General features: G+C 56.2%; 1 protein-coding gene and 1 long non-coding RNA gene across 3 annotated transcripts in view; one reads left to right on the plus strand and one right to left on the minus strand.

Moving 5' to 3' along the window:
* The window catches only part of LOC134968958 (uncharacterized), a 180,816-nt gene extending 170,365 nt beyond the window's left edge, over window positions 1-10,451 (minus strand). For both annotated transcript variants that reach the window (XR_010189358.1, XR_010189357.1), the window contains exon 1: window positions 10,137-10,451. This is a non-coding gene — a long non-coding RNA (uncharacterized LOC134968958). The remainder of the gene's footprint in view (window positions 1-10,136) is intronic.
* Window positions 1-12,714, plus strand: part of MYBPC3 (myosin binding protein C3) — a 226,943-nt gene that overhangs the window by 66,943 nt on the left and 147,286 nt on the right. The gene's annotated exons all lie outside the window — the stretch shown is intronic.

The raw sequence follows: 12,714 nt of genomic DNA on the forward strand, positions 1-12,714 counted from the left end.
CCAGTTCTTTCTGGAAGAAAATCGACAGGGCCGAGATCTGGACCTTAATGGAACTCAGTTTTAGGCCCATAGTCATCCCTGACTGTAGGAAATGCAGGAATCGACCCAGTTGAAATTCCTCCGTTGGATCCTTCTTGGCCTCACACCAAGCAACATATTTTCGCCAAATGCGGTGATAATGTTTTGCGGTGACATCCTTCCTGGCCTTGATCAGGGTAGGGATGACTTCCTCCGGAATGCCTTTTTCCTTTAGGATCCGGCGTTCAACCGCCATGCCGTCAAACGCAGCCGCGGTAAGTCTTGGAACAGACAGGGTCCCTGCTGCAGCAGGTCTTGTCTGAGCGGCAGAGGCCAAGGGTCCTCTGCAAGCATCTCTTGAAGCTCCAGGTACCAAGCCCTTCTTGGCCAATCCGGAGCCACGAGAATAGTTCTCACTCCTCGCTTTCTTATTATTCTCAGTACTTTGGGTATGAGAGGTAGAGGAGGAAACACATAAACCGACTGGTACACCCACGGTGTCACTAGAGCGTCCACAGCGATCGCCTGAGGGTCCCTTGACCTGGCGCAATATCTTTTTAGCTTTTTGTTGAGGCGGGACGCCATCATGTCCACCTGTGGTTTTTCCCAATGGTTTACCAGCATCTGGAAGACTTCTGGATGAAGTTCCCATTCTCCCGGGTGGAGGTCGTGCCTGCTGAGGAAGTCTGCTTCCCAGTTGTCCACTCCCGGAATGAACACTGCTGTCAGTGCTAACACATGATTCTCTGCCCATCGGAGAATCCTTGTGGCTTCTGCCATCGCCATCCTGCTTCTTGTGCCGCCCTGTCTGTTTACATGGGCGACCGCCGTGATGTTGTCTGATTGGATCAGTACCGGCCCGTTCTGAAGCAGGGGTCTTGCTTGGCTTAGGGCATTGTAAATGGCCCTTAGCTCCAGAATATTTATGTGAAGCGAAATCTCCTGATTTGACCACAGTCCTTGGAAATTTCCTCCCTGTGTGACTGCACCCCAGCCCCGAAGGCTGGCATCCGTGGTCACCAGGACCCAGTCCTGTATTCCGAATCTGCGGCCCTCTAGTAGATGAGCCCTCTGCAGCCACCACAGCAGCGACACCCTGGTCCTTGCCGACAGGGTTATTCGCTGTTGCATCTGGAGATGGGACCCGGACCATTTGTCCAACAGGTCCCACTGGAAAGTCCTTGCGTGGAACCTTCCGAATGGAATCGCCTCGTACGAAGCTACCATTTTTCCCAGGACTCGTGTGCATTGATGTACCGACACCTGTCCCGGTTTTAGGATGTCTCTGACTAGAGATGACAACTCCTCGGCTTTTTCCATTGGAAGAAACACTTTTTTCTGGTCTGTTTCCAGAATCATTCCCAGAAACAGAAGACGTGTCGTCGGGATCAGCTGTGACTTTGGAATTGAGAATCCAGTCCTGCTGTTGCAGCACTTCCCGAGAAAGTGCTACCCCCTTACCAACTGTTCCTTGGACCTCGCCTGTATCAGGAGATCGTCCAAGTACGGGATAATTAAAACTCCCTTCTTGCGAAGGAGTATCATCATTGCGGTCATTACCCATGGTAAAGACCCTCGGTGCCGTGGATAATCCAAACGGCAGCGTCTGGAACTGATAGTGACAGTCCGGTACCACAATCTTGAGGTACTCCTGGTGAGGAGGGTAAATGGGGACATGCAGGTAAGTATCCTTGATGTCCAGAGAGACCCTGTAATCCCCCTCGTCCAGGATCGCAATAATCGCCCTGAGCGATTCCATCTTGAACTTGAATCTTTTGTTATATGTGTTCAAGGATTTTAAATTTAAGATGGGTCTCACCGAACCGTCCGGTTTCGGTACCACAAACATTGTGGAAAAGTAACCCTTTTCCTGTTGAAGGAGGGGTACCTTGATAATCACTTGCTGTGAATACAGTTTTTTTGGATAGCCACCAACACTGCCTCCCTGGCAGAGGGAGTTGCCGGTAAGGCAGATTTTAGGAAACGGCGGGGGGGAGACGTCTCGAATTCCAGCCTGTACCTCTGAGATACTGTTTGAAGAACCCAGGGATCCACATGTGAGAGAGCCCACTGTGCGCTGAAATTTCTGAGACGGGCCCCCACCGTACCCGGGTCCGCCTGAGCAGCCCCAGCGTCATGCTGTGGACTTACCGGACGCAGGGGAGGACTTCTGCTCCCGGGAACTAGCTGTGTGCTGCAGCTTTTTCCCTCTACCTTTTCCTCTTGGCAGAAAAGATGAGCCTCTAGCCCTCTACTTTTCTGGGGCCGAAGGGACTGTACCTGATAATACAGTGCTTACTTTTGCTGTGGGGTAGCTTGTGGCAAAAGTTTTGATTTCCCAGCCGTAGCTGTGGAAACGAGGTCTGAAAGACCATCCCCAAACAGTTCCACCCCCTTCTAGGGCAAACTTCCATGTGCCGTTTTGAATCGGCATCGCCCGACCATTGCCGAGTCCATAACCCCCGCCTGGCGGCAATGGTTTTACATAGCGCTTATTAGTGATGCCAGTCGGCAAATATCCCTCTGTGCATCACGCATGTATAAGACAGCGTCTTTTATATGCTCTATTTTCAGCAAAATACTGTCCCTATCTATAGTATAAATATTATCCGACAGGGAATCTGACCACGCAGCTGCCGCACTGCACATCCATGCCGAGGCAATAGCAGGTCTCAATATAATGCCCGTGTGTGTGTATATAGCTTTAAGGGTAGTTTTCTGCTTTCTATCAGCAGGTCCTTCAGGGCGGCCGTATCCGTGACGGTAGTGCCACCTCTTTTAATAAGCGTGTAACCGCTTTATCTACCCTAGGGGTTATTTCCCAACGTGACCTATCCTCTGGCGGAAAAGGGTACGCTGCTTAGAAATTATGAATTTCTTATCGGGGGAAGTCCACGCTTCCTCACACACCTCATATCAATTCCTCAGATGCAGGAAAACTACTGGTAGTTTTCTGTCACCAAACATAATACCCTTTTTTGTGGTATCTGGGGTATTATCAGAAATGTGTAATACATTTTTCATTGCCTCAATCATGTAACGGGTGGCCCTATTGGAAGGTACACTAGTCTCATCATCGTCGACACTGGAGTCGGTATCCGTGTCAACATCTGTGTCTGCCATCTGAGGTAGCTCGCGTTTTAGAGCCCCTGATGACATGTGAGACGCTTGGACAGGCACAAGCTGAGCAGCCGGCTGTCCTATGTCGTCAAACCTTTTATGTAAGGAGTTGACACTGTCACGCAATTCCTTCCATAAGTCCATCCACACCGGTGTCGACCCTGCAGGGGGTGACATCCCATTCACAGGCATTTGCTCCGCCTCCACATCATTATCCTCATCATACATGTCGACACAGCAGTACCGACACACAGCACACACACAGGGAATGCTCTGACAGAGGACAGGACCCCACAAAGCCCTTTGGGGAGACAGAGGGAGAGTATGCCAGCACACACCAGAGCGCTATATATCACAGGGATATCACCTATAGAGAGTGTTTTCCCTTATAGCTGCATAATATATATATACTGCGCCTAATTTGTGCCCCCCCTCTCTTTTTAAGCCTTTTCTGTAGTGCAGGACTGCAGGGGAGAGCCAGGGAGCGATCCCTTCAGCAGAGCTGTGAGGGAAAATGGCGCCAGTGTGCTGAGGGAGATGGCTCCGCCCCTTTTTCGGCGGGCTTTCTCCCGCTATTGTAAAAGTTCTGGCAGGGGTTAATAAACACCTATATAGCCCCTGGGGCTATATATGGTGTCAGTTCGCCAGCCAAGGTGTTAATATTGCTGCTCAGGGCGCCCCCCCCAGCGCCCTGCACCCATCAGTGACCGCAGTGTGTGGTGTGCATGAGGAGCAATGGCGCACAGCTGCAGTGCTGTGCGCTACCTTGGAGAAGACAGAAGTCTTCAGCCGCCGATTTTCCGGACCACCTTCTTGCTTCTGGCTCTGTAAGGGGGACGGCGGCGCGGCTCCGGGAACGGACGACTAGGTCGGGTCCTGTGTTCGATCCCTCTGGAGCTAATGGTGTCCAGTAGCCTAAGAAGCCCAAGCTACCACCACTTAGGTAGGTTCGCTTCTTCTCCCCTTAGTCCCTCTGTGCAGTGAGCCTGTTGCCAGCAGGTCTCACTGAAAATAAAAAACCTAACATATACTTTCTTCCTAGGAGCTCAGGAGAGCCCCTAGTGTGCATCCAGCTCAGCCGGGCACAGAAATCTAACTGAGGCTTGGAGGAGGGTCATGGGGGGAGGAGCCAGTGCACACCAGGTAGACCTAAATCTTTCTTTAGAGTGCCCAGTCTCCTGCGGAGCCCGTTTATTCCCCATGGTCCTTACGGAGTACCCAGCATCCACTAGGACGTCAGAGAAATAAAGCAGCCAGTATGTACTCTGCACAGAAACAAAACAGCCCACCCAAATCTAACTCTTTCTGCAAATGTTATATCTGTCCCACCTGCAGTGCACATGGTTTTGTCCATTAGCTAACAAATTTGCTGCTGCGATCAGATCTGAATTAGGGGGTCATTCTGACCCGTTCGCTCGCTGCTTTTTGTCGTAGCCGAGCGAACGGGTCCCTACTGCGCATGCGCTGGCGCCGTAGCAGGGATGCGATCGCCTCTGCCTGATTGACAGGCAGAGGTGGTCGTTGGGTGGGAGGGGGCAGAACGGCTGCGTTTGGCCGCCATTTCGTGGGTGCGGTCCGGCCAACGCAGGCGTGGCCGGACCGAACGGGGGGCGGGCCGCAGCGGCTGCGTTACGTCACACGCAGCCGCTTCGGGCCCGGGAGTGATGAGTAGCTCCCGGCCAGCACGCTAAAGCTGCACTGGCCGGGAGTTACTCTTGAAGTGCAAAGGCATCGCCGCTGTGCGATGCCTTTGCACTTCTGAGGGGGGGGGGGGGGGGGGGGGGGACTGACATGCGCGGCGGATTAGCCCTGTGCTGGGCGTCCCCCCGCATGTCAGTGTGATTGATCGTAGCTGTGCTAAATTTAGCACAACTAAGATCAACTCGGAATGACCCCCTTGGGCCCTTGGTGTCTACCTGGACGAGATGATTGGCAGTCCCATGCGTGTGGACATTCCTGTGTACTTTTACTGGCTATTTATATTTGATGTAATTTTATATGCTTTCATTTATATACCTGGTGATAGCGCATGATTTGTTTTATATATATATATATATATATATATATATATATACTAGGTGCTTCATCGCGCCCTACGGGCGCTCTTCACACCGTCGGAAGGGGCTGCGCCCCTTTAACCCCTGCAGAGACGCGGGGCGGCGGGGAGGGGACACAAAGACGCAGGGCGGCGGGGAGGAGACAGACGGGGAGGGGACACAGAGATGCGGGGCGGGGACACAGAGACGCAGGGCGGGGACACAGACGCAGGGTGGCAGGGAGGGGATACAGAGAGGCGGGGCGGCAGGGAGGGGACGCAGAGAGGCGGGGCGGCAGGGAGGGGAGGCAGATACGCGGGGCGGCAGGGAGGGGACGCAGAGACACGGGCGGCAGGGAGGGGACGCAGAGACGCGGGGAGGGAGGGGACGCAGAGACGCAGGGTACCAGGGAGGGGACGCAGAGATGTTGGGCAGCAGGGAGGGGACACAGAGAGGCGGCAGGGAGGGGACGCAGAGAGGCGGGGCGGCAGGGAGGGGAGGCAGATACGCGGGGCGGCAGGGAAGGGACGCAGAGACGCGGGGCGGCAGGGAGGGGACGCAGAGACGCAGGGAGGGGACACAGACGCGGGGCAGCAGGGAGGGGACGCAGAGACGCGGGCGGCAGGGAGAAGACGCAGAGAGGCGGGCGGCAGGGAGGGGACGCAGAGAGGCGGGCGGCAGGGAGGGGACGCGGGCGGCAGGGAGGGGACGCAGAGACGCGGGTGGCAGGGAGGGGACACAAAGACGCAGGGCGGCGGGGAGGAGACAGACGGGGAGGGGACACAGAGATGCGGGGCGGGGACACAGAGACGCAGGGCAGGAACACAGAGACGCAGGGTGGCAGGGAGGGGATACAGAGAGGCGGGGCGGCAGGGAGGGGACGCAGAGAGGCGGGGCGGCAGGGAGGGGAGGCAGAGAGGCGGGGCGGCAGGGAGGGGAGGCAGATACGCGGGGCGGCAGGGAGGGGACGCAGAGACACGGGCGGCAGGGAGGGGACGCAGAGACGCGGGGAGGGAGGGGACGCAGAGACGCAGGGTACCAGGGAGGGGACGCAGAGATGTTGGGCAGCAGGGAGGGGACACAGAGAGGCGGCAGGGAGGGGACGCAGAGAGGCGGGGCGGCAGGGAGGGGAGGCAGATACGCGGGGCGGCAGGGAAGGGACGCAGAGACGCGGGGCGGCAGGGAGGGGACGCAGAGACGCAGGGAGGGGACACAGACGCGGGGCAGCAGGGAGGGGACGCAGAGACGCGGGCGGCAGGGAGAAGACGCAGAGAGGCGGGCGGCAGGGAGGGGACGCAGAGAGGCGGGCGGCAGGGAGGGGACGCGGGCGGCAGGGAGGGGACGCAGAGACGCGGGTGGCAGGGAGGGGACGCAGAGACGCGGGGTACCAGGGAGGGGACGCAGAGACGCAGGGTACCAGGGAGGGGATAGAGAGACGTGGGGCAGCAGGGAGGGGACGCAGAGACGCGGCGGCAGGGAGGGGACGTAGAGACGCGGGTGGCAGGGAGGGGACGCAGAGACGCGGGCGGCAGGGAGGGGACGCAGAGACGCGGGGCGGCAGGGAGGGGACGCAGAGACGCGGGGCGGCAGGGAGGGGACGCAGAGACGCGGGGCGGCAGGGAGGGGATAGAGAGACGTGGGGCGGCAGGGAGGGGACGCAGAGACGCGGGCGGCAGGGAGGGGATGCAGAGACGCGGGTGGCAGGGAGGGGATGCAGAGACGCGGGCGGCAGGGAGGGGACGCAGAGATGCGGGCGGCAGGGAGGGGACGCAGAGACGCGGGGTGGCAGGGAGGGGACGCAGAGACGCGGGGTGGCAGGGAGAGGACACAGAGACGCGGAGCGGCAGGGAGGGGATGCGGGGCGGCACGGAAGGGACGCAGAGACGCGGGGCGGCAGGGAGGGAACGCAGAGACGCGGGCGGCAGGGAGGGAATGCAAAGAGGGGGCGGCAGGGAAGGGACGCAGAGACGGGACACAGACGCGGGGCAGCAGGGAGGGGACGCAGAGACGCGGGCGGCAGGGAGGGGACACAGAGACGCGGGCGGCAGGGAGGGGACGCAGAGAGGCGGGCGGCAGGGAGGGGACGCAGAGACGTGGGCGGCAGGGAGGGGACGCAGAGACGCGGGCGGCAGAGAGGGGAGGCAGAGATGCGGGGCGGCAGGGAGGGGACGCAGAGACGCGGGGTACCAGGGAGGGGACGCAGAGACGCGGGGTACCAGGGAGGGGACGCAGAGACGCGGGGTACCAGGGAGGGGACGCAGAGACGCGGGCGGCAGGGAGGGGATAGAGAGACGTGGGGCGGCAGGGAGGGGACGCAGAGACGCGGGCGGCAGGGAGGGGACGTAGAGACGCGGGCGGCAGGGAGGGGACGCAGAGACGCAGGCGGCAGGGAGAGGACGCAGAGACGCGGGCGGCAGGGAGGGGACGCAGAGACGCGGGCGGCAGGGAGGGGATAGAGAGACGTGGGGCGGCAGGGAGGGGACGCAGAGAGTTGGGGCGGCAGGGAGGGGATGCAGAGACGCGGGCGGCAGGGAGGGGACGCAGAGACGCGGACGGCAGGGAGAGGACGCAGAGATGCGGGCAGCAGGGAGGGGACGCAGAGACGCGGGGTGGCAGGGAGGGGACACAGACGCGGGGTGGCAGGGAGGGGACACAGAGACGCGGGGCGGCAGGGAGGGGATGCGGGGCGGCAGGGAGGGAACGCAGAGACGCGGGGCGGCAGGGAGGGAACGCAGAGACGCGGGGCGGCAGGGAGGGAACGCAGAGACGCGGGGCGGCAGGGAGGGAACGCAGAGACACGGGGCGGCAGGGAGGGAACGCAGAGACATGGGGCGGCAGGGAGGGAACGCAGAGACACGGGGCGGCAGGGAGGGAACGCAGAGACGCGGGGCGGCAGGGAGGGGAACGCAGAGACGCGGGGCGGCAGGGAGGGGAGCGCAGAGACGCGGGGCGGCAGGGAGGGGAACGCAGAGACGCGGGGCGGCAGGGAGGGGACGCAGAGACGCAGGGAGGGGACGCAGAGACGCGGGGCGGCAGGGAGGGGACGCAGAGACGCGGGGCGACAGGGAGGGAATGCAGAGAAGCGGGGCGGCAGGGAGGGGACGCAGAGACGCGGGGCGGCAGGGAGGGGACGCAGAGACGTGGGGCAGCAGGGAGGGAATGCAGAGAAGCGGGGCGGCAGGGAGGGGACGCAGAGACGCGGAGCGGCAGGGAGGGGATGCAGAGACGCGGGGGGCGGCAGGGAGGGGACGCAGAGACGCGGGGCGGCAGGGAGGGGACGCAGAGACGCAGGGAGGGGACGCAGAGACGCGGGGCGGCAGGGAGGGGACGCAGAGACGCGGGGCGACAGGGAGGGAATGCAGAGAAGCGGGCAGCAGGGAGGGGACGCAGAGACGCGGGGCGGCAGGGAGGGGACGCAGAGACGTGGGGCGGCAGGGAGGGAATGCAGAGAAGCGGGGCGGCAGGGAGGGGACGCAGAGACGCGGGGCGGCAGGGAGGGGACGCAGGGAGGGGATGCAGAGACGCGGGGGGCGGCAGGGAGGGGACGCAGAGACGCGGGCGGCTGGGAGGGGACGCAGAGGGGCGGAGCTGCCTGTGCACTCTCACCTGTGAAGTTGGTGTAGCGGCCACATTAGCAGGCGCGCTGTCCCCCGTCTCTGGCCTGTGGAGCCGGCAGCCCAGGCCCTGTGGTGTACAGTCCCGGAATCTGGGGATGGTGGGAGGCCACGTTGTGTTCGGTGTGCGGAGGCGGCAGCGGGTGTCTGTACCGGCGCAGGGGGGGCTATGAAGCCTTCTCCTGCGCCACCCGACCCTCCTGATGTGTATGGCGGCGGCAGCAGTTACAGGCGCGAGTGATGCTGCGCCGTAACTGCAATCTCTTCGTCCGTTGTGCGGACGGCGTCTGGCGGGACAGTGGGTCCCAGGCGCGGCTGCAGTGCGGGAGCTGGCGTTGGGGGGGTGTGGAGGGCGGGAGGGATGGTGCGGGCTGCGGCTGTCTGGTCGGCCGTGGTGCGGGCGGCAGGGCCCGGCCACCGTGTCCGTGGCGCGGATGGCTGTGGGAGGTGCTGGCTTGTGCGGCGGGTGGGTTCGGTGCGGTGGGTTAGGCTGGGCAGTATGTGCTGGTGAGTTATGCAGGCGTCGGGGTCGGGGGTGTCTGGGCTGTCAGTGGCTGCTGGAGGGGGGTTTGGGGTGTGTGGTGCGGGTGGAATTGGGGTGTAGGTGGCACGGGAGGGGTCTGTGGTTACCTAGCAGTGTGGGTTGTCCATGCCCTGGTGGCTTCTGGCTCAGTGGCAAACGCAGGATTTTCATGGGGGGGTTTCCGTGCGCGCGCGTGTATATGTGTGTGTGTGTGTGCTCGTAACTGAGTAGCCAGCACACTGCACAAGCTGTGTGTGTGTGTGTGTGTATATATATATATATATACATACACACACACACACACACATATACATACGTACATACACACACACATACATATTTAAACACACACACACAGAACATCTGTACATAGACATACACACATACTGTACACAGCATACATGTGTACACACACAGTTTACATGCACACATCATACACACACACAGTATACATACTAACAGTATACATGCAAACATACAAACATAGTATACATGCACACAGCCACACACGCACAGTATACATGCAAACACACACACACAGTACACATGCATACAGCATATATACATACACACACAGCATACATAGTTACACACTATACATGCACACAGCATACTGTACATACACACAGTATACATGCACACAGTACACATGCATACAGCATATATACATACACACACTATATATGCACACAGCAAACATACATAGTTACACACACACACACACTATACATGTACTTAGCATACATACATTAATACACACACACACTATACATTTTACATAGCAATACACACATCCATTAACATTGAACAGAACCCCCTCCTCACCTTACACTACAGTGGGAGCCGAAAACAGCAGACACTGCCTCACGTAGCTCTGTCTCATGGCCCCTTGGACTGCCTGAGAGGAGCTGCGCGCTTCCGCTGCAGCTCCCCCTACAGGCAGCCAGCAGCGGCAGCAGCCAGGTTCACACTGTCACTCGGACAGTGTAAAGAGAAGGGAGCTGCTGCATAAGCTTCTCCTCATTTAAAAAAATAAATAAAATCGGACGGGAGCGCCGATGGATCGGAGACCAGGGGGGGGTTCTAGGTACTCGGAAACCCCCCCTGCGTGCGTGTATGTTGGTGGGCGGATTATGTGTCTGCAGCTCCGTCCTGCTAGTGGTGTGCTGGGACAGGGCAGGAGCTGCTAACTCCGCCCACCACTGTGACTCCACCCAGCGTTAGAGGGCCAGGCACAGTCACAGGGCAAATATATAGGAGATATATATATATATATATATATATATATAATTTTTATTTTTTATTGTTTTAAACCCGCAACCAAATCCTTCTTGTCATAATGCCCCGATGCCCTCCAACGCTGGAAGCAAGATGTGGGTAGTCGTGGACTGGCGGCACTCAATAGGGACTGTAGCAACAACAGTAAAATAAAGAGACCACACTCTTGTCTAAATTGGCCAGGAGCGTGGTTCCTTTATTTTACTGTTGTTCCTACAGTCCCTATTGATTGCTGCCAGTCCACGACTACATATATATATATATATATATATATATATATATATAAATTATTTTTGGAACTAAGCACACAAATGTCAAAGAATTATAAATTCTAAATTTATAGAATTAATTATTAAGGAACACTCCCCATTAATATCTATGGGTGGCTACTAGTAAACAGTGTATTTGCAAATCACGCATAAAATAGTAAAACATTACATTCTAAAGCTCCTACTAGTGCAAACATACAAAGTGCAAAATGTGCTCAGGTGAACAAATATTTTGGGAATAGACTTAGCTTCTTAGTTAGCGTCTTCAGTCGTCAGACCAGCATATAATTAGATGTATATAAAAGAAAAGAGAAAATGTAGAGACATCTATCGTGTGTAACATCTTAACTCTGCATATTTGTTTAAAAGCAACAGATACTGTGTAAAATCTAGGGAAAGCAATCAAAACCAACAAGGTTTTTCCTTTTTTCAAAAACACAGTTTTAATCTCAATAAATACATACTTAAAAACAAATAACAAATAGCAGGTAATGGTAGGAAGCACAAGTACAAGAGGTCACAAATATAAAGGCTTATCTGTCCACGGTGGCATTCCTGGATACAGCAAGAGTCCCTGGGCCACAGTGCATCCAGAAAGTATTCACAGCGCTTCACTTTTTCCACATTTTGTTATGTTACAGTCTTATTCCAAAATGGAATAAGTTCATTTGTTCCCTCAAAATTCCACACACAATACCCCATAATGACAGCGAGAGGACTATACCAGAAAGTTATAAATTAAGTAAACTAACACCTTTACTAATAAGAGGATTTTATTCCAAGATCCTGTCTCTCCATTTACAAATCGATTAGCTGGGACTGCTGATCCCAGAATATAATAGGTCACTAAAAAAGGACTTCAAGTTCATGAGGGCCAATTTATATTCAGCCACTCAATCCATTTTGGAAAGGAGAAAACGTCTGATCATTAAGTATTACCAAAGACACTAATCTGGTTAAAAATCCAATTGGAAAGGACCACACTATTAGCAGAGGGGTGGTCTTCAGTATGCCGGCGGTTGGGCTCCCAGCGACCAGCATACCGGCGCCGGGAGCCCGACAGCCGGCATACCGATACTTATTCTCCCTCGTGGGGGTCCACGACCCCCCTGGAGGGAGAATAAAATAGTGTGGCGCGCGTAGCGCGGCGAGCGCAGCGAGCCCGCAAGGGGCTAATTTGCGCTCGCCACACTGTCGGTAAGCCGGCGGTCGGGCTCCCGGCGCCGGTATGCTGGTCGCCGGGAGCCCGACCGCCGGCATATCGTAGTGAACCCTTAGCAGAGAGTTCACTAATACGGACTCATTGTGTAATACACCCCTGATGAAATCATAGATGACGAAATGCGATGGGTGATATAGTGTCTGGACTCAAAGTGAAAGACAAGAGCTGCTTTCAAATATTTAGAAATTTAAGTGTACCTATGTATTAGTACAAATTATTGTTCTATTGCCATAAGATCTTAATATTTTAAGATATTTTAAGGAAGTGTTTTAATAAATTTATACACATTTTGAAGAGTAAGCAATGTGGTTGTATTCAATGTATAATCTGTTGTAATAAATCGACCAATCTCTGTATCACATATACATGTTTAGTGTTAATATGTACAAATCTATACAATAGGCGCCCCTAATGATACAATATCCCTATATCTATCTAGATGGCCCTTTCAGGCAGAGGACCAATCTGTGGGGTTGCTGCCGTCTATAATAAATAATAAGAACAATCTGGATACAGTAATTGTAATCAAACCAAACAGTAACACCATTAGAGGTGTTCAAGCGCAGCACCAGTTACCAAACATTATATATATATATATATATATATATATATTTATACAGATGCAAGTTACATA

This window comes from Pseudophryne corroboree, chromosome 11 (assembly GCF_028390025.1).
Source record: "Pseudophryne corroboree isolate aPseCor3 chromosome 11, aPseCor3.hap2, whole genome shotgun sequence".
In the NCBI taxonomy this organism is placed as follows: domain Eukaryota; kingdom Metazoa; phylum Chordata; class Amphibia; order Anura; family Myobatrachidae; genus Pseudophryne; species Pseudophryne corroboree.